This window comes from Canis lupus, chromosome 14 (genome assembly GCF_003254725.2).
Source record: "Canis lupus dingo isolate Sandy chromosome 14, ASM325472v2, whole genome shotgun sequence".
In the NCBI taxonomy this organism is placed as follows: Eukaryota; Metazoa; Chordata; class Mammalia; order Carnivora; family Canidae; genus Canis; species Canis lupus.
In genome coordinates this window covers 13085673-13111134 of record NC_064256.1, presented here as the reverse complement: position 1 = coordinate 13111134, position 25462 = coordinate 13085673, and the positions used below count along the sequence as shown (strand labels likewise).

At 38.2% G+C, this 25462-nt stretch overlaps 1 protein-coding gene and 1 long non-coding RNA gene across 15 annotated transcripts in view; one reads left to right on the top strand and one right to left on the bottom strand.

Moving 5' to 3' along the window:
- DMTF1 (cyclin D binding myb like transcription factor 1) overlaps positions 1–7073 on the bottom strand; it is a 44068-nt gene extending 36995 nt beyond the window's left edge. For 2 of the 11 annotated variants that reach the window (XM_035698441.2, XM_035698446.2), the window contains exons 1-2: positions 5666–6488; positions 4986–5125 (exon numbers count right to left, since the gene is read on the bottom strand). The gene's annotated coding sequence lies outside the window, so the exon portion shown is untranslated. Of the gene's footprint in view, positions 1–4985; positions 5126–5665; positions 6489–6527; positions 6807–6913 lie in introns of those variants that run through there. The other 9 variants (XM_025471508.3, XM_035698449.2, XM_025471503.3 and 6 more) reach the window with 8 other exon arrangements.
- Positions 1–25462, top strand: part of LOC112675001 (uncharacterized) — a 91683-nt gene that overhangs the window by 13307 nt on the left and 52914 nt on the right. The gene's annotated exons all lie outside the window — the stretch shown is intronic.

The following is a 25462-nucleotide window of genomic DNA, read 5'->3' as shown; positions in this document are numbered from 1 at the left end:
ACTGATATAGCACCACCCAGGGCGCACTGGCAAATAATTTTTAAACTTAAGATCACCCAGAAAGGTTAGATAAGACAACCTAGATTTCAGTTCTAGAGCACCCTTTAACAGGTGGAAATCAAGCTATAAAATTAACTGAAAAGGACTAGCTAATGATAGAGAAGGAAAACTGTGAAGTGTTAAAAGACACAAAGAGTGTTTTTCAAGTAGTCATCCATGTTAAATATTGCAAAAAAGATGGAGAGGTGACTAACTGATCTGTCTATATGGAGAACATTGGCAGCCTTAATAAAAATAGTCTGAGGTATAGTGGGAACAGAAGCCCTGCTGGACTATGTGGAGAACTGAAAGTTGGGAGACAAGACAAACAACAGGTCTTTTATGAGGTTTAGCTTTCACAGCAAGTGAGCAAATACTAGCTACTTTAACGTCTCAAGAGCTGTTATTTAGAAAAGCACAGCTGTATACTGATAGGACTATTAGAGTGCCTGAAAAATGCTGGTGAATAAACTTATGACAGTAAGGTATAAAGCTGAGTGTTACGGTGCCTCCCATTGTAATTCATTATGAAACTATGCTTAATTTCTAGACCTATTCCTTATTTGGCTTACAGGGGAAATGTGTCAGAAAGATACATCAACTTTTTATCTTCTACCTTCAACTATTTAGTTTTCTTTTGGACTGCCATCAGCCTGTTGAGGTCTTCTCTTCCTTCACGGTCAAGGGTTACGCTGTATGAACTATATTTATACTAACTAGAAGGGAGAAGAAGAAAGAAATTTTAACAGCCATTTTACCTAGTGAAATGGCATTTTAGCATGTTTCTATCCATCATCTGGTAAATATCTTACACAGCAACAATATGCCAATAAAATGAAGAAAAGAACATGTGAAATGTGGTATAAAACATTTATAATGGATTATTTATATTCATGTTTAAGTGAGAAATGTGTTTGTCTTCATTTAGAGCTCCAAATGAACAAGAACCCTATTTAACGTAGAACAAAAGGACAATTCTGGATCTGGTATTTAATACAGAATTAAAAGAAATGAATCCTTCACCCTACTTCACTCCAATACTGATGTAAAGTTCTTACTCAATGGCATTACTTTAGACTGGTATTTCCATCAACTATATACAGGCAAAACTCATTTTATTACACTTCATAGATACTGAGGTTTTTAAGATTTTATTATTTGTTCATGAGAGACACAGAGAGAGGCAGAGAGAAGCAGGCTCCCTCGGGGGAGCCTGATGTGGTACTCAATCCCAGGACCCTGGGATCACGACCTGAGCCAAAGGCAGAGGCTCAACTACTGAGCCACCCAGGTGTCCCTCACCCACATTTTTAAAAAAGATTTACTTTTTAATACAACGAAGGATTACGGCAACTGCACATTAAGCAAATCTATTGGCACTACCAACAGCATTTGCTTACTTCGTGTCTACATCACGTTTTGGTAATTCTCAAACTATTTTCAATTTTTTCATTATTACAGTTGACTCTTGAGTAATGTAAGTTTGAAATGCATATGTCTACTTACATGTGGACTTTTTAAAATATAGTAAAGGTATTTTAATTTTTTCTCTAATTTATTATTGTAAGAATATAGTATATAACACATAAACAATTATGTGTGTTTGTTAATGGTAAGGCTTCTGGTCAACAGTAGGCTTTTAGTAGTTTTGGGCAAGTCAAAAGTTATACAGGGATTTTCCACCACCCAGGGGGCCATCTCCCTTAAGCTCCCCAAAACTGTGTTGGGTGTAGTGATCTGTGATTAGGATTTAAGACTAGATGAAAGCTCAGATAACATTTTGTAGCACATTGGTTCTGACATGCTCTTGCATGCTTTTAAATGAACTAAAGTATAAACATAATTTTTTTATGCATTGGGACACCAAAAAATTCATTTGACATGTTTTATTGCAATCTTTGCTTTTTTGCAGTGGTCTGGGACTGAACCGCTGCAGTTATCTCTAAAGTATGCCTTTAATTGTCCTAATTTTCCAAATGAAGTGTCAAGTTTATCTTCCAAAAACTACAACCAGGAAAAGCAGCATTTCTTCCTACTGTGGGAACTAGTTTTGCAGATAAATTTGTATCTGTTTCTGAACAGTCCAAGTGTGGGAGGGTATATTTTAGTGGAGATCATGAAAAGCACAGGAGCCAAAAGTTGCTGACTCTACATGCTTGAAATTGGGACTCTACATCAAAAGATGTGATGAGACTAAACATTCAGTATTATAAGATACTTTTGTTAGGGAAAATCACGCAAGCTACAGACCTTTAACACTAGAATTTTATTGAATGAGTTGACCGAAAAACAGATACAAGGTTTCTGGTGTAATTCAACTAATAAGGCAATAAGGCCGCATTTAATTTTTAAATGTCTTTACTTAAACCAACCTAAGACAAATTATTCATATATTCCTCTAACATTTTGTGACAATCTTCCAAACAATGTCACACCTTTTATAACTTTTTCCTGCACTTACTTTATTAGAGTATTTCCCAGTATCTCTACTTATTCTTCTACTTCATTTTTAATGGGTACATAGTATCTAAATATATGTAACCATTATCCTGTAAAGCCAACATTTTTGAGGTTGTGCTATTATAAAAACCCCATATTGACACCACCAAACCCATCATTGCATACAACTAATGCCTTAGGAAATGCTTATAAGTGGATTTTAGTTAACATGTAACAAAAAATTTAAAGATAGGTTTTAAGATATTTTGAAAGAATAAGACTCTTTGCTAGTTAGAAAGTCTTAGTGGAAGAGCTTAAGTAACAAATGGCTACATCCTGAACATGGGTACTCAGATTGCTGGCAGAATAGAAAGCTGCAGAATATTGATTTTATCCAAGATAGGGATAGGGACATTTTACACTGAGGCTGAATGCTTTGGACTGTGGTTCCAAGTCCCTGGGGATTTGCTCTTTTGTACACTTTGTGGATAAGTTTGAGAAGCAAAGTTATAAATGAATATAAAGTATACTAAAGTAACTAATGATTGTAATACCTTAGTTTTAAGGTAGCAAAATATGACTACACACCACATCAATAAAGTTGTTTGTGGAGTTTATTGTAAAAGGCTTTAGTTGCTTAAGATTGATTTCAATTACCAACTATTTTTTTTAAAGATTTTATTTATTGGGGGGCGGGGGGGGAGGCACACAAGCCAGGAATAGGCAGAAGCAGACTCCTTGTAGCACAGGGAGCCTGACACAGGCCCGCTCCTGGGATCATGATCTGAGCCAAAGCCAGAGGCTTAACCAGTTGAGCCATTCAGTTGCCCTCGCCCCCAATTACAAACTATTGAAAAACAATGTTATTATCAAAGACGATTACTTGGTAGTATGGTTCAAGGTGCAGAATTTTGTACCTAGTTTGGCAATAAAATCATATTGCTGATCTGAAAGAATATTTTTCACATAGTAGTACATGGTTTCAGAACTTATGATGAGCATTTGGCTACATTTATATATGGAAATACATCAAATTTTCATCATAGTCCTCCGATTTACATTAAAGTTGATTTTCAAAGGACACTTGACAGATACTAATATACAAATAGACAGTAAATAAACATAATGAGCATTTCTTTTGCTACATAACATGTGATGATAAATAAAGTGTTGACAACTCAGTGCTTGGAGAATGGCCTGATAACAGTGTACATAACCAAAATGACAGTTTAAAAAAAATTAAAAAATTGTTCATAAAGGGCTGTCCAATGTGCTGTTTCCTGAGAACATCTTTCTGGAATTCAGTCATGGATTGGGGTGTCTTTCCACAAACTTGAAGCAGCAGACATGATAAACAGGTTCATTCTTTTATTTATCTTTATGGAATCAAAGCAAAACCAAAACCTATTCGTGATTTCTATTACAAGAATTTTCTTCACAAAAGGAAAAAAAAAGGGGGAGGGAATTCAGATATGAAAGCAAACAAATGCCACATACATTTAATAAATCTATACATTTAATACACTTAGCAAGAAGTTCATCACTTTTCCAGGTCATTTCCTATCATTTGAGGATAGAAGAGACTTTGCAACTGAAATTGCAAAGCATTTAGAGGTACACCATTTCTTAGTCAACCATTTATATGGAAAAAAACTGCTCAAGATTAGGGCAGTAAAACTGATTATTAAAAATAAAACTCCATTTTGAGAAGATAAACACCCCTTGTTAAATAAGTAGCCTCTAAGACATAAGAGAAAGTACAACTCTTATTAAACCATTGTTGTTCTAAAGTTTTGCTGTCCCTACAACAGATATAGAAGTGTGTTCGCTATGATCTAAGACCTCAATACTTTTAAAACACACATCCCAGTCCTCCTAAATTTTTAACATCTATATGCAGGTTGTAAATCCCTAGGGATGCTCGTGTTTCACATTAGTGTATTCATCCTCACTTGTGTTAACTTAAGCCAATGAACTTAATGGAGCATGACAAAAGCAACTGTTTATAATAATGTGAAGTTACTGTCAGGACATACAATCTTATTACAACGTTAATAAAATAAGGTCTGTAGATGGAGAGATAAATGAAGTGAATAAAAAAAGGAAAGCTTTTGTCTGTATTTCAATACCAACTAGCAATATCTAACCTTACAAATATGCTTATCTCTCCTGTTGCCTTGGGGTAAAAGGAGATAAACTTGCCCCATCTTTAAAACAAAAAACAAAAAACGGGGGGAGGGGGGGGACCCTGTAAAAAGAAGAGAACTTAAAGAATCAAGAGGACATCTGCCTTCTTTTAATATAATTCTCTATTAGTAATCATTTCTCAGTCATATTCTGCTTTCAAAAATCAAAGCCTAACTCCAGAACGTGACTGCTTCCCCTCAAAGTATTTCTAAAACCTGAACATTTTAAGAAAAATATTTACACAATACATATTTATTCATCTAACTGCTCAAAGTATGAACTTAAAAGTTCTAAGCAAGTATGCAATGCCCAGTACTTACTGATTAACTGTAGATGAAGAAAGGGCAATAGCATTTTGGCTCCATCATCTAGCTCAACTGCAATCAATTAAAGAGATTCACGCAGAAAATGCAGATTCTAGATCAGTCCCAAAAAGCATATTTTGGGGTGAGCCTATCAACTAAAATAGTAAAAAAAAAAAAAAAATTAGCTTTTTGGTGGCACAGAAGTATATGGAAATAAAAATGACATAATATTATCACAAAACATAAAATTTATTTTTTTGTCCCTTGTGAATGAAAAAACAACAGTTCTCGGACAGCCTGACAATTCTAAGATTAAAGGACTGAATTTTACTTTTTTCCTAAATCTTAACTAAATTTCTGAATCTTAACCTAATAAGGTTAAGACCTCTCACTATATCACCATAGGAAGATGCCAAGTTTTTGGTATATCATCATCATCATCATCAAAGAATCTTTAAATGTTAAAGTGGTGATAATTACTCAAATTACTAAAAATTAAATCAGTAATACTATAAAGATGATTAGAAACAACAAATTTAAAGCCGGCTCAGAAAAGGAATCTTAATGGGGAAAACAAAATTAAACAAAACAAAACACACACATGAAAACCTTTAACTGAAAACGAAAACAGAAAAAAAAAAAAAAAAAATTCCGTTCCGTAAAACTTTCAACACAATGGAAGAATATTTTCTTACTTGGACTGGAGGTTAAAAGCTACAAATGGTTCATGGTCTTGCACGAATTAAAAGTGAAGACATGATTAGGAAAAGATACAAAATTTCGAGATGGTATTATCCTAGGCTTCAAGCACTGCATATTCGAGAGTCACCCTAGATCCTATGTGTTTTGTCGGATGTCCCAACCAGCAGCCTCGCCTGTCAGGAGCAACACGACGATGAATCAAGTTACAAGAAAAGCAAACACACACTGAAACGTTATTTCCAAATTCAAACATGGAGAGGGAGTGGGAGTCCTGACTTACATACATGTCATGCAATTATCACGCTCTCCTTACCTTCACCGAGTATTTTTATTATTAAAAAAACAAAACACACATGCTGTCTCATTCAACTGCAGAGAACGGCACTTGGCCACCTCCACTCTCCAATCTACGCCGGGGAGAGGGTCAGAACAAAGTCTATTTTAGAGGACAAGAAGATCTAAAAAAAAAAAAAAAATCTTAAGACTTCCGCAGGACTCAGTAAAATAGGACAATTACTGCTTTTGCAGACGCATTTTAAAACTGTTCTTCGCTCGACTAGGACACTCTCTCCCCGCAGTCAGTCCTGTCTGTCCTTTTCAAGAGAGGCTGACCGAGATAATGCGGCCAGCACCCCCGACTGCCTCCGCATGGGCCTTCAATAGCAGAGCTAGGACGAATCCCAAAGGATGGAAGAGTCTAAGACGCAAACAAGGTAAAAGAAAAAAAGGGGGGGGGGGACGAGACCCGCCCAACTCTCTCCAGCCCACCTCTCCGTCACCGGACCGCATAAACCCTAAAAGGTAACAAAAAAAAAAAAAAAGGAACACCACGAGAGAGCAAGTAAGGCTCCTCACTCTCCGCATTCTCAGGCCCAATTCTCTACCGAAGCTCCCGGCCCACCCCACCCCCAGGGGTCCCGGCGCCATTTAGCTCCTCGAAGCCGCCGCCATTTTCCGCCCCCGCCGGATCGCTGCTGCGCCTCGGCGGCCGCTCGCTCCCGCACTCTGTAGCCAGAGTCACCGCCGCGGGCCGGGCCCCGAGAGGGAGGCCCTGGCCTGAGCGTGCGGGGACGGCAGCCTCCGCGTCAGGAAGGCCCAGCTCCGACCCCGCCCGCGGTGCCCGGGCGCCCACAGCCTGCGCCGATCGGCGGGAGCAAGCTGGCAGCAAGGGGGCCGGACAGGCTCCACTGGGCGGAGCGGCCCTGGCGGCGGTTGGGACCTGAAGGTTCCATCGCACTTACTTCCTGTTTTGGGTCCGGGCACTTTGGAAGAACCAGGATGGAGGCTCCAAAAAATACCAGGATGGAGGAAGCAGCCACGGGCAAGAGTGGCTGCAGCTGGAGTGAGCGAGCGCGACGAGCCACCGGAAACGGAGCTACGGCCGCGCCCCGCCCCCAGCCCCCGCACGCTCCCCCTCCCTCTCTCCTCTCCCTGGGGACCGCTCTGCGCGTCGGTTGCTCGCGTCACTTCCGGCCAAGTCGGCGCGCGGAAAAAAAGTCCCGGGGTATTGGCGCGTCGGTGCCCTTCTCTGGCAGTCAGTCGCCTGTGGTCCGCTCTTCTCTCTCGTTGTGAGATCCCGGTGCCGACACTGGCTCTGCTGATGTTTGAAGGAGGAGGCCCACCGTTGTTGGGTGTAACTGTGGTCTGCCTCTCTGGCTCCTGGAGCATTTGGACCCCCTGGCAGAGTTTCGTAAATTCCCGGGCTCCAGAGCCAGCCGGGTGTGGCAGGAACGCGAGCCGTGTCTAGATGGGAAAGAAAGCCGGGCACTGTGTCTGGCCCTTCACGCCCAGGCTGCACTCCGGTGGGCGCTTGAAGGGACGTGTGAACCTCTTTGAGCGTGGGATGCGGCTCCGGCCAAACACCCTCTGCGGGTTAGGCAGCTGCCACTCTAGTGCGCTGTCCGCCTCAGAGCTCTGCTTCTCTAGGCCGGCCGCTCCGCAGTTACGGCCGAGACTTTTAGAAAGGACCAATATTTGGGACCATCCCCTAGGCCAGTCTTTCAGAAGCTCCGTGAGACCCTGGCAGAGGCTTGGGTTGTTTGTTTGTTTGTTTAAGATTCTACTTGTTCATGAGAGACATAGGCAGAGGGAGAGGCAGGCTCCCTGCGGGGAGCCGGATGCGGGACTCGATCCTGGGATCCGGGTGATGCTCAACCCAAGGGTGATGCTCAACCACTGAGCCACCTATGTGCCTCTGTTTCAAGGCCCTGAAAATCTTGTGGTGGAGTGGTGCGAGTCTGTTACAACTCTATGATTCCAATCTCATTTTACTCAGCCTCAGTCGTAAAGGTCAAATAAAGGCTATGGAGAACGTAAATATGTACTCCTTAATTGGTCTTAAGTAACTAATGAGGTTAATAATGCTTAATAATCACCGCCCCCCCTCCCCCCAGTTATCTTAGCTTGTTTTGGTTTTTCTACGCAGTTGTTTCCTTTGACTACAAAGTATTGTTGACTTTGTGGAAGGGACAGTAATTCATCAAGGAAACTGTGGGGTGGTGGTAAAAAACATACTGAAATGGGTTTAGAAACATAAATATTTACATTTTACGTCAAATGTACATAGTTTTCAGCAGTAGTCCACATTACCATGCTATTCTTTGGGGTAAAAGAATTTCTCAGTCATAAACGTTGGGTTTCACAAAATGACATACTATTATATGCCTATTAGCATGACTAAAATAAAAACCACAGATAACACCAAATTCTTGTGATGATGTGGGACAGGAACTCTCATTAATTGCTAGTAGGAATGCAAAAAGTTATAGTCCTTTTGAGAGGCAGTTTGGCAGTTTCTTACAGAACTAAACAATTTTACTGTACGATCCAACAGTTGCTCCTTGATATTTATGCAATGAGTTGAAAAGTTACATCCACATAAAAGCCTCAAACTTGTAAGACACCAAGATGTACTTCAGTAGGTGAAAGGATAAATTGTGGTACATCTGTACAATACATTATTATCTAATGCTGAGAAGAAATGAGCTGTGGACGACATGAAGGAAGCTTAAATGCATATAACTAAGTAAAATAAGTCTGAGAAAGTTACATACTGTATGATTCAAACTATAGGACATTCTGGAAAGGGCAAAACTGAAGACAGTAAAAAAAAAGATCAGTAGTTGCCAAGGCTTGGGGTTGGAGAGAGGAATAGATGGAGCAGAGGATCTTTAAGGCAGTGAAATAATTCTCTGATACTAACATGGTAGATAATATACAAGTGCTTCTACATTTATCAAACCCCACAAAATGTACAGCACCAATAATGAACCCTAATGTGAACTGTGGTCTTTGGATGATAATGATGTGTCGTTGTTGGTTTATCATTTGTAACAAATGTACCACTCTGGGTGACAATAATGGAGGAGACTACGCATGTATAGAGCAAATAGTATATGGGAAGTCTGTATCTTTCTCTCAATTTTGCTGTGCACCTTAAACTACTCCTCAAAAAAAGTCTGCTTGAAAAAGAATGAAAGGGTGAAATAAGCCTCTGGATTTGGACAATATGAGCCAGCAGTTTTTGAGTGCTTATGTGTCAAATGCTTTACATGTATGAAACTCATTTAATGTTCACAAATGCCAGATGCATCACTATAGTTATTACAAAAGATTCCTATTTTAGACAACCAAAAAATGAAAAGATGTCCAAGCGCACACAGCAAAGAAGTGATAGAGTCAGAATTGAAGCCTCAGCCCCTGAGCCTATGCTCTGAACTATTACTCTTTTGCATTTCACAAAGTACACATTGGCAACAGTCTTTTTTATAATGAAAACAAGTTATTTCAACCAGTTTCCAGTCTTTACTCAACTGGAAGATGGACATGTTTGACCAATTTTCAAAATAAATAAATGCTAAGCAGCATTTTATCACATCAACTTTATTACCAGTATGTGATACTCTATATCCTATTTGGGTATTACATATATCACTCAATTTTTAAATGGGTACATGAGTATGCATCTTGGCTTTATTGCTTAGTAGTGGGTATAGTAATTCACTGCTCAACTTCATTTGCCTTCAAATTATGGGAATAATCTAATCTACCTCCCAAAATACTGTAGACATGCTTTGCACAGAGCCTAATGTGTAGTAATAAGCACTTAAAAGTAAACTAGAAAAGCAATTACTCTCAGAGTAGTTCTAATGAAATAATTACATATGTAAAATTGTTAACATTAACATTTATGAGGAAGTAGTCCCTAATTAGCCACATTTCTCATGAAGCACAAGTGTATAGGATTCTTTTTCACCAAGGCATAACAGTGTAGCATCTAAATTATAGTCTGGCTGTCTGTTATCCCCTGCAAAATTTTGCAGCCTGCACTCTGCTGCACTCTGCTGTTAATTCCCTGAAAAAAATCAAGCCCATCCTTATAATTCTCCCTTTCTGGATGAGTTTCTTTCATAACCACCTTTTCAAAAGTCAGTTGGTATTTACTTGGGGAAGACAAATGTATTTTAATATTTAATATATAATTCTAAAAGCAAATTCATCATTTATGATAAAAACAAGTGAATATAGAAGGAATGTACTTCAACATAGTAAAGACCATATGTGACAAGCCTATAGCTAACCATAACGGTGAAAAGCCAAAAGCTTTTTCTCTGAGATCAAGAATAAGACTGAGGGCAGCCCAGGTGGCTCAGCGGTTTAGCGCTGCCTTCCACCCAGGGCCTGATCCTGGAGACCTGGGATCGAGTCCCACCTCGGGCTCCCGTTGCATGAGCCTGCTTCTCCCTCTGCCTGTGTCTCTGTCTCTCTCTCGCTCTCTGTCTCTGTCTCTCATGAATAAATAAATAAAATCTTTAAAAAAAAAAGAATAAGACTGAAATACCCACTCTTCCCACTTTTTTTCAACCTAGTATTTGAAGCCCTAGCCACAGCAATTAGGCAAGAATAGGAAGTAAAAGGCATCCAGATTGGAAAGGAAGAAGTAAAACTATCTGCAGATAACATGGTATTATATATATAAAATCCTAAAGACTGTCAAAAAACTTTTAGAATTAATAAATTAATTCAGTGGGCAGCCCCGGTGGCGCAGCGGTTTAGCGCCGCCTGCAGCCCCGGGGTGTGATCCTGGAGACCCGGGATCGAGTCCCACGTCGGGCTCCCTGCATGGAGCCTGCTTCTCTCTTTCTCTCTCTCTGTCTCTATGAACAAATAAATAAAATCTTAAAAAAAATAAATCAATTCAGTAAAATCGCAGAATACAAATCAATACATAAAAACTGGTTGCATCTCTATACACCAATAACAAAGTATCAGAAAGAGAAATTAAGAAAACAATACCATTTACAACTGTATTAAAAAAGAATAAGATATGTAAAAAATACATTTAACCAAGCAGGTGAAGGACCTGCGTGTTGGTAACTATGAAGCATTAATGAAGGAAAAGACAAATAAATGGAAAAATATTCTATGCTTATGAGTTGGAAGGATTAATATTATTAGTGTCCACACTACTGAAAGCAATATACAGATTCGACGAAATTCCTTAAAAATTCTGATGGCATTTTTCACTGAAATAAAATAATTCTAAAATTTGTGTGGAATCACAAAAGACCTCACATATCCAAAGCATTCTTGAGAAAGAGGAACGAAGCTGGAGACATCATGTTCTTTGATTTCAAATTGTATTACAAAGCTATATTAAAACAGTATGGTACTGGCATTAAAAACAGACACATAGCTCAAGAGAACAAACAGCCCAGAAGTAAACCTGTACATATGTGGTCAATTAATTTATGACAAAGGAGCCAAGAATATACGTAATGATGAAAGGATGGGCTCCTCAATAAGTGGTACTGGGAAAACTGGGCAGCCACATACAAAAGAATGAAATGCCCACTATCTTACATCATATATAAAAATTACCTAAATTACATTAAATACTTGGGCATAAGACTTGAAACCATAAAACTCCTGCAAGAAAACATAAGCAGTAGTCTCCCTGACAGAGGTGTTGGTGGTGATTTTTTGAACCTGACACCAAAAGCAAACACAACAGAAGCAAAAATAAACTGGTCTACCTCAAACTAAAAAGCTTCTGTACAGCAAAGGAAACCATGAACAAAATGAAGAGGCAACCTGCTGACTGGGAGAACATATTTGCAAGTCATATACCTGATAAGGGAGTAATAACCAAAATATGTAAAGAACTCATACAATTCAACGGAAACAAACAAACAAGCAAACAAACAGAAAAAAAAAAAAACAAAAAACAAAAAAAAAAACAAAAAAAACGGACAGCCCTGCTGTCTTAGAGGTTTAGCGCCACCTTCAGCCCTGGGTGTGATCCTGGAGGCTCGGGATCGAGTCCTATGTCGGGCTCCCTGCATGGAGCCTGCTTCTCTCTCTCTCTCTCTCTCTCTCTCTCTCTCTCTCTCTCTCATAAATAAAATCTTTAAAAGGAAAATAGCAAAAAAACCAATCTGATTTAAAAATGGGCAGATGATTTGAATAGACATTTTCCAAGGCAAACACAGATGATCAACATCACTAATCAAGGAAATGCAAATCAAAACCACAAAGAGATATCACTTCACACCTGTTAGAATGGATATTATCAAAAATAAATAAGCATTGATGAGAATGTTGAGAAAAGGGAACCGTCATGCTGTTGGTGGGAATGTAAATTGGTGCAACCACTATGGAAAACAGTATGGATATTCCTCAATAAAATTCCTTCAAAAAATAGAATAGCCATATAATCCTGCAATTCCACTTCTGAGTATTTAGTGGAAGAAAATGAAAGCCCTAACTCAAAAAGATACATGCACCCCATATTTAACGCAGCATTATTTATAATAGCCGAGCTATGGGAACAATGTAAGTATCCATCAATATAAATATATAAAACTTCACAATAAAAAAATGAAATCTTGAAATTTGTGACAACATGAATGGACCTAAGGGTTGATCATGTTGAGTGAAATAAGAGAAAGACAAATGCCATATAATTAATGTGAAAACTTAAAAACAAATACACCTTCCCCCCACAAAAGACAAACCCCAAACTCATATGTACAGATAACAAATTGATAGCTTCCAGAGGTGATGGGTGGAGGGTGGGAGAAACGGGTGTACTTAAATTTTTTTTTTTTAGTAATAAGAAAAAATAATAAAATTAATTATAGAAACACCATTATATCTTTAACTTGCATAATCATTGTAAGGACTATCCATAAGATAATTCAAAGTCTAGGGCAACTTTCTATAGTTGTACATCTAAGTTATTTCTCCCTTAGTACTTCATCACTGTATACCTAGGAAATGCAGGAGGCTTTTTATTATTATCCTAAGATTTACCTAATTAGGAATTAAATATTTTGTAGAAAAATCATGAGAAATATTTCTATCCCGAATAGAAGTTATATTATAAAAGTATTTACAGCACAGTTACAGTATTTGCTGCACTTGCTAGTTATGATTAACTCTCTTGTACTCTAGATTTTTTTATAACACTTTCTTGAAGATCTTCAATGATAGAATACTAATGGAATTACCTTTCTTTTATGCAAGGGTGATATATTAATACAAAAGTATTTCAAATACTGAGAGGCAAGGTGTGGTGTATGATGATCATCTTGTGTCCTGGATGGTATGAAAGAGAAGTTTGCAAGGGCTTTTGTTCAAAGTACTTGAAAAATACAATTACTGAGTAGTCCATTTTCTTTGCACACAGTTTCTGAGTCCTGTTAATACAGTTCATGGTTTACACTGGAAGGCTTTCAAGAAATTCCGGAAATATGATGAGGATTCCTACAGTAATAGGGTAATGAACAAACTGTCCCTAATTAGGCACACACATCAGGCTCTTCCAGGTTCACTTTTGTCTCACATTTCTCCTCTACACTTTTCTCTGGAGCTTATATAACTCTCCTTTTTTCCTGCCTCCCCCCCCATTTTGTGTCAGTATATCATCTCCACACTTCTTTTAATCTCTCAATCTAGTCACCACCTTTTTATACCCTCCTCACTTTTTCTTTTGCAATAGTTCTTTACTGAGACTTATTAATGGAACATTAGCAAAATTTGGTTTCTCTTTCAGTTAAGAAAATGGAGAACTAAAACTGGATACTCCTAGCAAGCAAGGATAAAAGTTTTCATTCTGTTCTTGAAATTTTTTTGTGCAAAATAAACCAGCTAATTTACTTTACCAATTTTAGAATTGGGAGAATGTCTGGACCCAGATTCCAAGACCTGTTCCTTTACAGTCTGTAATAGGAGAGAGAGGGATAATACACCAATAAGTCAATAAAAAATTGCCAATTTTTGTAAGTTCTAAGGAGGACACAAAGTGAATGCCCTTAAAGTGATGGTTAGAGTAGGGTATTCTGAGAAGACATTTGAACAGAGACTGGAAAGATGAGAAGAAATCACCATAGTAGGAGGTAAAGGATGGGAGAACATTTGTCCAGTTAATGTAGGAAAGAGTGTATTTGTAGGAAGCAACTGAACTATATGATGTTTGTAAAAAGGAAAGAGCACAGTGTTAGTTAGGGGTAGGCTCAGTCTCTCTTGCAACGTTAATTCATTTTAAGTCCCTTCCTCTAAGATGGGAGTCAGCTCATGCTCAGAGGTAGTTGGACTGTCTGCCACCTCTGACTCATAGCTTCAGTTTGCAAGTGTATGGCACAATACTTTAACTTGATAGACTTAAATGTTGAGATCAAAGATAATTAAGTATGTTAAGCCAGAAGAGCAGGAAGATAGCCATTTCTCTTCTTTAGAATAGACAATAGTTACTGGGGCAATTACTTTAGGGCAATAGTTACTGACTACGGAGAGCTCAGTTGTTCAGATGGTGTCACTATTTGTGTGACTCTAGAATGAAGCAAATGCTACCTTTTATTATTGCTGTAGTGCGAGGAGATCATTTTATTAGAATGCTCTGAAAGTAAGCATTTGTCTAACAGAAGTTTTGGTGTTACTTTATTTCCCAAATCTCCTTATCCATCTAGATGCAATATTTGAAGGGTAGAAGCATTATATTTTAACCAGCAGATGTCCCTGTTGTTCAGCAGGATTTTTTTTTCTTTCCAGAGTAGTAGCTTCAACAGTAGAATTTGTGGCTTGAATTTATTAGTGTTACACTATGGTAGACCAATGACAGGCCTCAACAATAAGAAAACCAAAGGGATGTGCTTTGAAATCCAAATGTGCAGCATCTTCTAGCATTAAAGACTTGTCATTGATTTATCCCCTCCTCTTTTATTCAATGTACATCTAATTCCCTTGCACAGAATACTCAGTGAGTGACAGAAAAATAAATAAGGAACTCATGTAACCTCTATAGATTTCAAGAGTTTGAGCATCTGTGATACACTTATTCATTGGTTTCATTCTGCAGGCCTTCCTGAGCACCTGCTCTGTGCTAAGCACTATTTCAGGGAGAGGGAATATGGTAGAGATCAAGAGAGATAATGTCCCTGTCCTCAGAGAATGTATATTCTAAAGGAGGAGCTTACATTTTTAGTAGTTTTTTTCAATGTGTCTTTGTAAAAAATTTTTGGTTAAAGTACCAATTTATTGATTTGTTGCAACTGCCCATAAAACTTGCTCATTATTAACAATTTAATGAGGGATTAAGACAGAATATGAATCAAATCACCTGGTATCATCTGATTAATCTGAATGGCAAATATTAGGAAAGGTGGATCAATGCTCATTAGTCTTCATCAAAGTACTTTTTCTTTTAAATTACATCTCTTTATTTAATATTATTGTTAAGTTTTTTTTTAACTCCAGTATAGTTAACATACAATGTTATATTTGTTTCAGGAATACAATATAGTGATTCAACCATTCTATACATTACTCAGCTCGTAAGTGTACTCTTAATCCCCTTCAACTCTTTCACCCATTCCCCCACCATGTCCCCTCTGGTCACCATGTGTTCTCTATAGTTAAGAATCTGTTTCTTGGGTTTTTTTTTCTCTCTCTCTCTCTCTTTTCTTTTCCTTTGCTCACTTGTTTTGTTTCCTAAATTCCACACATGAGTAAAATGAAATGGTATTTGTCTTTCTCTGATTGACTCATTTCACTTAGCATTATACATTCTAGCTCCAAAGGTGTTGTTGCAAATAGCAAGATTTTGTTCTCTCTTATGGCTGAATAATATTCCATTATATATATAAATATATATATATTCCACATCTTTATCCATTCATCTATTGATGGGCACTTGGGCTGCTTCTATAATTTGGCTATTGTAAATAATGCTGCAATAAACATAGGGGTGTATGTATCACTTTGAATTGGTTTCTTTGTATTTGTTGGGTAAATACACAATAGTGAGATTGTTAGATCATAGGGTAGTTCTACTTTTAATTTTTTTAAAAGATTTTATTTATTTGTTCATGTTCACACAGAGAGAGGCAGAGACATAGGCAGAGGGAGAAGCAGGCTCCCTGCGAGGAACCTGATGCAGGACTTGATCCCAGGCAAGCTCAACCTGAGCCAAAGGCAGATGCTCAACCATTGAGTCACCCATGTTCCCCAATTTCAAATTTTTTGAAGAAATTCCATAATGTTTCCCACAGTGGCTTCACCAGTTTGCATTCCCACCAAGAGTGTACCATGGTTCCTTTTCCTCCCCCAACACTTGCTGTTTCTTGTGTTGTTGATTTTAGCCATTCTGACAGGTGTGAAGTGATATCTTCTTGTCATTTTGATTTACATTTCCCTGATGGGAAGTGATAATATCTTTTTGTGTATCTGTTGGCCATCTGTGTGTCTTCTTTGGAGAAATGTCTGTTCATGTCTTCTGCCCATTTTTAATTAGATTATTTGTTTTTTGGATGTTGAGTTGTATCAGTTTTTTTTTTTATTTTAATGATTTGGTTTTCCCTTGGTTTATTTTTTTTATTTTTTTTAAACTTATTTATGATAGTCACACACACAGAGAGAGAGGCAGAGACATAGGCAGAGGGAGAAGCAGGCTCCATGCACCGGGAGCCCGACATGGGATTCGATCCTGGGTCTCCAGGATCACACCCTGGGCCAAAGGCAGGCGCCAAACCACTGCGCCACCCAGGGATCCCCGTATCAGTTCTTTATATATTTTGGACACTAATCCTTTATTGAATATGTCATGTGCAAATATCTTCTCCCATTCAGTAAGTTTCCTTTTTAGTTTTGTTGATTGTTTCATTCACTGTGCAGAAATTTTTATTTTGATGTAATCCCAATAGTTTGTTTTTGCTTTTATTTCCCTTGCCTGAGGAATCATAACTAGAAAAATGTTGCTATGGCCGATGTCTGAGACATTACTCCTGTGCTCTCTTCTAGGATTTTTGTTGTTTCAGGTCTCACAGTTAAGTCATTCATCCCCTTTGAGTTTATTTTTGTGTATGGTGAAAGAAAGTGGCTCAGTTTCATTCTTTTGCATGTGGCTGTCCTGTTTTCCCAGTACCGTTTGTTGAAGTAACTGTCTTTTTTCCATTGGATATTCATTCCTCCTATGTTGATACTTGACCTATAATTGTGGGCTTATTTCTGGGTTTTCTATTGTTCTATTGATTCATGTGTCCGTTTTTATGCCCATACCAAGCTGTTTTGGCTACTATAGTTTTGTAATATAACTTGAAGACTGGGATTGTGATACTTCCAGTTTTGTTTTTCTTTTTCAAGATTGTTTTGGCTATTTGAGGTCTTTCGTGGTTCCATACAAATATTGGGATTGTTTATTCTAAATGTGTGAAACATGCTATTGGTATTTTGATAGGGGTTTCATTTAATCTGTAGATTGCTTTGGGTAGTATAGACACTTTAACAAGTATTTGTTCTAGTCGAAGCACTTTGAACAATATCTGGCAAGTGGCAGGTTCTCCAAAATGTCAGATATTATTTGGCTTGCCCATCATAAGAACAAAAAATGAAAAACAGGAGAGAATTGTGTTATTTGACTATTGAGTAGGATTTATTAGAATAACAATTCTACTTCAGTGAATAAGATTGGGATATAAAAAATTTATTTATTAAGACTTAGACTGGAAAATGATTTATCTCCAAATAAAAATAACAAGTAGTCTGTTTTTAGATATCTTTTAAACTGCCTTTCAAAATGTCAGTCTAGGGCAGCCCCGGGTGGCTCAGTGGTTTAGTGCTGCCTTCAGCCCAGGGCCTGATCCTGGAGACCTGGGATGGAGTCCCAAGTCAGGCTCCCTGCATGGAGCCTGCTTCTCCCTCTGCCTGTGTCTCTGCGTCTCTCTCTCTCTCTCTCTCTCTCTGTCTGTCTTTCAGTAATAAATAAATAAAATCTTTGAAAAAAAAAAAAAACCCAAAAACCAAAATGTCAGTCTATTGCTGATAGATATGGAAAGGGATATTATAATTTCCATTGTTTTAAGTTTTTGTTTCTCTGAAACTTCTTGGAAACAGGCCAGTTTTAATGTTTCTGGACAAAGTGCTTAATGCACTGGAGAAAGTGATATGGCCACTTATCTGAGGAATCTCCTTCTACTAAGGTTCACTGGATACAACAGATGCATATAAGCAAATGCAAGCTAAAGGTCTTGGCCTGAAATTGTTAGACTTAAAACCCAAACACAACAAAATACACTGTTTATCAAAGAAGCAATTCCTCCAAAAACAATTACCTGAAATATCAACCTAGTCTTTTAAAATACCTGCCCAATTTAAGAACATCTACAGTGTATTAAATATAACCGTATCAAATTAAATTCCAGAGCATAATACCTTTGTTATAATGACTGCATCTTAAATGAGCAGATCCAGTAAAAACATGGAATATATAATTTTTAATTTAATGAGATTGGGAATAACAGGATTAGGAAAGCAGAGCTTCTGTGGGCCATCTGTTCAGACTGGAGAACAATATTATTACATATAATCCTGTTTTAGAATTGTAGCCATTGCAGCAGTATTATACTGATACCAGCAAACCTAGCATAAGGAAGATATGTGGCTCCTATAGTCACAGTATCACTAATGTCTTTTTCTTTTGTTTATGTTTCTTACTAGAAATTTACATTTATGTTGAACTTTGGTCTGTGTTAGTTCAGTCTGGTGTAGTAGGACATAAGGCTGTTAAAGCCATTCTTTGAAGGTGAAACTCCTTTCTCTATTTCCATTATAATTGGATAAGCTCTATTTTTGTTGAACAGGAGCCCATTTTCACATGACGCTGCAGTCTTTTCTTTCTTTTCCTTTGCCAAAGAGCCATCTGCTATGAAATCATTATTGAGAACACTCTTGATCTTGAGCCTGTAATAAATTTTCACAAGAATCTCCTCTGAGAAGGAATCCATGCTGCTTTACCATTGTAAACCAATTGCAGGAAAAATATATGATAGAACAATATCTCATACATAATGTTATAAATAACTATGTTATTTGAAAAGGTCACAGTAAATATAGTACTCTATAAGCAATCTGTCTCTTGCAATGGCTAAAACCAAAAATGAATCTGAAGCCTTTGCTTTTAGGCCTTTCCTACCTCTCTCTTCACTGCAACTACATTTTGAGAAAGTAATAGATTGGATGAAGAATTTAAAAATTAGATTTCCCTAAGAGAGCTGGCTTATAACTGCTAGTAAGATGCAACAAATGACCAGGGTTTTCCTACCATTCCCATATTGACTTGGTAGTAATATATAATATTATTAGATGTTTTATTTAAAAAAACACTAAATGGAAAGCAAAATGGTTGATTTCACTTCTTTTTATTGTTTTTTAAACAAATAAAAGGTAAAGCTCAGTCCTAATGAAAATTTTAAAGACATAGATCATACACTATAGTTTTGCAAGGAATATGTCTGCCATTTCTTCAGTAATGAGCCTTCGGAAAGCTCCTCAGGCTCTGATAGCCATTTTTTCTTCTTCTCTCTCAACAAATGACCTATATAGGTCCTTTATAGTATGAATTTCCTCAATGGACTGGTCCCACTTATATAGTCATCTGTGTTCATCTAACCTCCTTCTCTACAATCCTAGAGATATTGGTTTTCTTATTCACAAGGCTAATCTCTTTTTTTGTGATTTTGATTTGTCTCCCTGCCAGGACTATGCTTATTTTTTCTTCTATGTTTTTAACCACTATAGTCTGGTTTCTGCCTCCCAACATGCCACTGATTGATGATCATTAATGGCCTCCATGTTGTTAAATCCAGTGAATAATATTCTATTATCACTTAACTTAATTTTTCAGCAGCCTTTTCTCCTGAAATGATTACCTCTTCTTTCTTTGAATACTCTTTTTTTTTCTTGATATTGAAATCCTATACTCTGTTGTTTTTCTTTTTTCTCAGGCATGAAGAACACCATTTTTTTAGTGTATCAACACTAGATGCCTAATATTTTAGCCTAGCATGATGTAGGGAGGTTATGCTTGAAGCAATGACAATACTATTGGCCACAATAAATTCAGATTTCCTTGAGTGGCAAGAACAACAACAACAGAGAATTAGAAACTTATAGACACTCCTTATGCTGTAGGCATAAATCTGCTATGCATATATTTTTTTTCTTCTTCTAGACAAGGTGTTTGTTTATTTGTTTAGGAAGGTTTAAGTTTTATATTTCATCTTTAATGGTTTTAGGCAGCATGCAATAGCTGGCAGTTTTAAATCACTCTGGAGTTCCTTCTGTCTCTCTAAACATCTTGGCTGGCCTGGCTTTTAAGTTTTAGAGTTCTTTGTGATGAACTCCTGGGTCTACATCTCCTTCTCTTTCTATTCTTTCTTCCTAAGTGATTTCATCCACTCCAGGGGCTTCAATTGCTCTCTAAATACTGATGACTCCTACATTTGTAATTCTGACAATCTCCTATTCAAATGCCCTGTTGGATGTTGCACTTGGCTTAAATGTGGAAGATTGTATTTTTCAAAGACAACTATATCATTATTTCTCATCCAATGTGTTCTTCATGCAATACATCTTTGACCCTCCTCCCATTAAGAGAAGGGACTCCTTCCCCTGAAATGGCACAGCTTCTGTGGCTATTTTAACCAATAGGGTATGCAGAAAGTGGTGCTATGTGACTTCTGAGGATAGATCATCAAAAGCCTATCAGCCATCATGTAAGCAGCTACCATATAAGCAGTCCAGCTGCCATACTGTGAGGAAACCCAAACTAGCCCATTCAGAAAAACCACATGAAGAGGCACCATGTAAAAAGAGAAGTATGACTAGAGAGCCCCTTGCTGCTCCAAACTCCTCTTCAAATTAGGTATCTATTGTTGCATAACAAATTACCCAAAACATAGTGGCTTAAAACAGCAAGCTTTTATTACCTCTTCGTTTCTGTGGGTCAGGCATTCAGGAGTGGCTTAGCTGGAAATCAGTTCTCATGAGGTTGCAGTCAAGCAAGATGTCAGCTGGGGCTTCATTCATCTAGTCCAAGATGGTTTATTCACATGGCTGGCAAGAGGCTTCATCCTTGGCTATTGGCTGGAGGCCTCAATTCCTACCATGTGAGCCTTTCCACGGGGGCTGCTCAATTGTCCTCAATCACATGGCAACTGGCCTCCCTGAGAGCAAGAGATCTAGTATAGCAAGGAGGAAGCTTCAATTCTTTTTATGACCTAGCTTCAGGAGTTACACATTGTCACTTCTATTTTATTCTATTCATTGGAAGTGAGTCACTAAGTCCAGCCCACAATCAATAAGGTAGGATCAGGCTCTACTTTTTGAAGGGATTTGCAGATACCTTCCGTCCATTGTTGTAGCTCTAGCCATTATCTGACTGCAAAGGCATGAGAGATCTGCAAGCTGGGATTGTTTATCCTAGCCTTTCCCCAAATCCTCATCCGTAGAAGCTATAAGCAATAATAAAATGATTATTGTTGTTTTAAGCCACTGTGTTTTGGAGTAATTCTCTTTTCAGTACTAGCTAACCAGAACATGGAGCCTTTTGGACTAAACCCTAGAATGCCAAAAGCTACTTTATTCTTTTGTGGGGTCCCCACAAATTTATCTGGGGTTTCTATTCCTTTCTCTCCCTCTGGCCTAGGATTTTGTCTCCAAGAAGGCAATAGCATATGGAGTCCCTTCTCACCTACTCCTGCTTGTTCTCTTGTCAAAATTTTCATTTCTTTTGGCAAATACTTGTATCATCAACACTCTTCCCATGCTCTGGTTCATGATATAAACTCTGATCTGGTAGTTTAGGCTCTTCTATTCATTTTTAAATGAAAGTTTTTAGAATCCCTCAATGTTTTGTTTTTGTTTTTGTTTTTGTTTTTTCCTCCATACCTCTCCTGGCTCTTAAAGATAAGACTCTGGGTTTCAATATTGTCTCATATAAATTTATAAAGGTTCATTCAGAAGTTTAACTTACTTCTTTAGTTCTAGTGTGTATGTTTGTTCCTCCTCTGAGGCAGCATAGAGAAAACTATCAAAGTTGCCTTCATGAAGGATGACAGGTATGAGAAAGTTCAGGAAAGACAGCAACCCATTAGTAGCTCAAAATTATTATTTTACTAAAAAATACTTGATATGTGGTATCTATGTTAAGTGCTACCTGATTTTAGATAATTAATAAAAGTTTGCACAAAGTATGTATTCCTGTTGTAATTCTCTATCTATGAATGATAGATTTTGGAATTTGAGAGCTATGGAATTCATACCCAGAACTGGAATTCTTTTTTTTTTTTTTAAGATTTTTATTTATTTATTCATGAGAGATACAGAGAGAGAGAGAGGGAGAGACACAGACAGAGGGAGAAGCAGGCTCCATGCAGGGAGGCCGATGTGGGACTCAATCCCAGGTCTCCAGGATCACGCCCTGGGCCAAAGGCAGGCGCTAAACCGCTGAGCCACCCAGGGATCCCAGAACCGGAATCCTTAATTTACAACATTCTACCATAGAAAATGGAGATTAAAGGAAATATATACCTGAAAAATATCAGCATTTTTAAGAGAGAAGCAAATCAGCAGAGCACATTCCAAGGACTACAGCGATGCCTTTGGGTCTCAAAAGGTGGGAAGTGATGAATCCACCTGAGTCCTTTATAGCGATGGAGAGATAAGACAGTGCTAATAGGACATAGAAGTGGCAATAAGGCACAATGCAGAGTTGCTGAGCCCTCTTACACAAGATGAAGGTATTTTTTTTTTAAAGATTTTATTTATTTATTCATGATAGTCACAGAGAGAGAGAGAGAGGCAGAGACACAGGCAGAGGGAGAAGCAGGCTCCATGCACCGGGAACCTGATGTGGGATTCGATCCCGGGTCCCCAGGATCGCGCCCTGGGCCAAAGGCAGGCGCCAAACCGCTGCGCCACCCAGGGATCCCACAAGATGAAGGTATTAAAAAGATGAGGATTTTAAAAATTTTATATATTAGAAGCTGAAAAAATTTGTTATATATTACTTTTAACATTTTTTTAAATATAACTGACACAAACACTTGCAAGCCATGGTGTGGGCAGAAAAGGAATGGTATCTGAGTGTGATAGATAGTCCCATATTTGTTGTATTACCAAATTATCTGAAATTCTGCTTGTCAGTAATCAGTAACATGGAGATAACCTGAATATCTGGGCAGAAAACTGAAATACTCACCACAAGCTCAAATAAGACAGTCATATTCTACATTTCCAGTTAATGAGACACTTTCAACTTCTGTTCTCATACAGTTTTATTGGTTTGAAGCTCTCTAAGGAGCTTCCCAGGTGTGATCTGAAACCTGCCCCTGCAGGAGGAGGAAGAGGAGCGATTAAAGAAATACTCAGACTACTCCAGGTTGGTAGGTGGCAGTTTTAGTGAACAAAGGGGATATACATATGAGGCTGTCTTGGGTGGCAGCAAGATGATTGGATCCCTGCACCCACCCTCCTCATCTTAAAAGTTTAGAAAGAGGGCCTAACCGGGCTCAAGTACATATGCTGTGTAGGTGTTTTCAATACCACATCCATGCCTCAAGACTCTCTTCTTGGGGCAGCTTCTGGGAGCTGAAAGGCAAGCAGAACCCCACATCCTAAGGATGGGAACAGGGTTGAGAAGCCTCCAGGTGGGGTTGATTGGTGGTCATGTCTTTTCAATGACATTCCCCTAAAAGCTTACTTACGAAAGACAGGACCATATTGTTCAACAAGGGATTTCTTTTAAGAAGGCCTTCTTGTAGTGTACCTGGTTAACATCTGAAAGATGACTTTCTGTGAAAAATGACACATAGGTGCTCACATAGGTCTTCTTGATGACTCTTGATTTGTATTTATTTGGTTCTAAATAAACTTCCTCCATGACAGCTTTGATGGTGATGAGGCCTCTTCAGCAGTGAATTATTTTGTAATCAGTCACGTTGCAGTCTGTCAGAAACGCACAGTTTGTCCATCTGCTGGGTCATTTCCACTAATATTATGGAGTTCATTTAGAAAGACAGAAACTGGGGCACCTAGGTGGCTCAGTGGTTGAGCATCTGCCTTTGGCTCAGGTCATGATCCTGGGGTCCTGGGATAGAGTCTCGCATCAGGCTCCCAGCAGGGAACTGGCCAGTTCATCCTGTTTTCTTTACTGATGTGTTAGTGTCAGTATACAAAATGTGATTGAGAAAAAAATTAGGTGAAATTCTTAAGATCTGTGATGGTTATATTTAGTCTACTTTTCAGTTAAGAAAGTGATTCATACTTCTGATCTATTTCCAGTAGCTAAAACTCACTACTATGTTAAGCCTAACTAAAGCTCTCTCAAATTGCTAATTTTATAGTTGCTATAAGTAAAACAATTAGGAATTCTACATTGATTTCTTTTTGACTGTGTTTTTTTTCAACTATGCTTAATCTTGCTCTTAAAACCCCTGTTTATTTAAAAGTTGTGGAATTTAAAAGGAACTGTGGTTGTACTCACATGCTGGGGCATCCTATCTCCCATCTCATGAAATCAATGTAAGATTGCTTCATTTCCAAAGTCCACTTTGGTTCAGAGCTTTCCATATTCTTCTGTAGGTTCTCAGAGTTTTACTTGGCTCCCTCTTCTTCTAATTCTTGCATCCAGGTGTACACTCTATGTTTACCTTGAAAAATTGAATCTCTTTACCAGTCATCACAGGGTTTCTCATTCCAAGTATTTAGAACTTTTGTTGTGGAGTTAAAGGTTTCTGGAGGGGACACCTTGGTGGCTTAGTGGTTGAGTGTCTGCCTTTGGCTCAGGTCATGATCCCAGGGTCCTGGGCTGGAGTCCAGCATCAGGTTCCCTGCAGGGAGCTTGCTTCTCCCTCTGCCTATTTCTTTGCCTCTCTCTGTGTCTCTCATGAATTAATAAATAAAATCTTAAAAAAAAAAAAAAAAAGGTTTCAGGGAGGAGTCATAGCATCTTCTTTCTCTCCCCTCTCCTATTCTCTCCTAACGTTCAGGAACAAAATCAACTTCTCTTCTTGCCTTATACATAGCATTTTATGGGGCTAATGCACATGATCTAACTTGTGGTAGAGGCTACTACAGATCCCTATATTTGTTTTTCCCTTTTTCCATAGTATTAGTAGAATATTTGAGTGCCAAGGTAACAAAACATCTCTTAGCTCTGTGCAGCTAGGTGTAATTGTATGACTATCACTAGTTAATGTAATGTAAATGGAAACTGAAGTATACACTATCCGGGTTTTTCTCCATAAAAGAATGAGCCTGCCTTTTCACTTTCCCCTCTTCCTTCTGGCTGGAATGTGGGTATGGCAGTGTCATCTTGAACTATGCAGATAAGAGCCACAGGAACAGTAGAGCAACAAGATGTACTGACAGGATGGAGTCCCTATCCCTGTCCTTGACTGACTACTATGCCCTGAGAGACTGAGAGAGAGGTAAATTTTCTTTCTCTTCTTTCC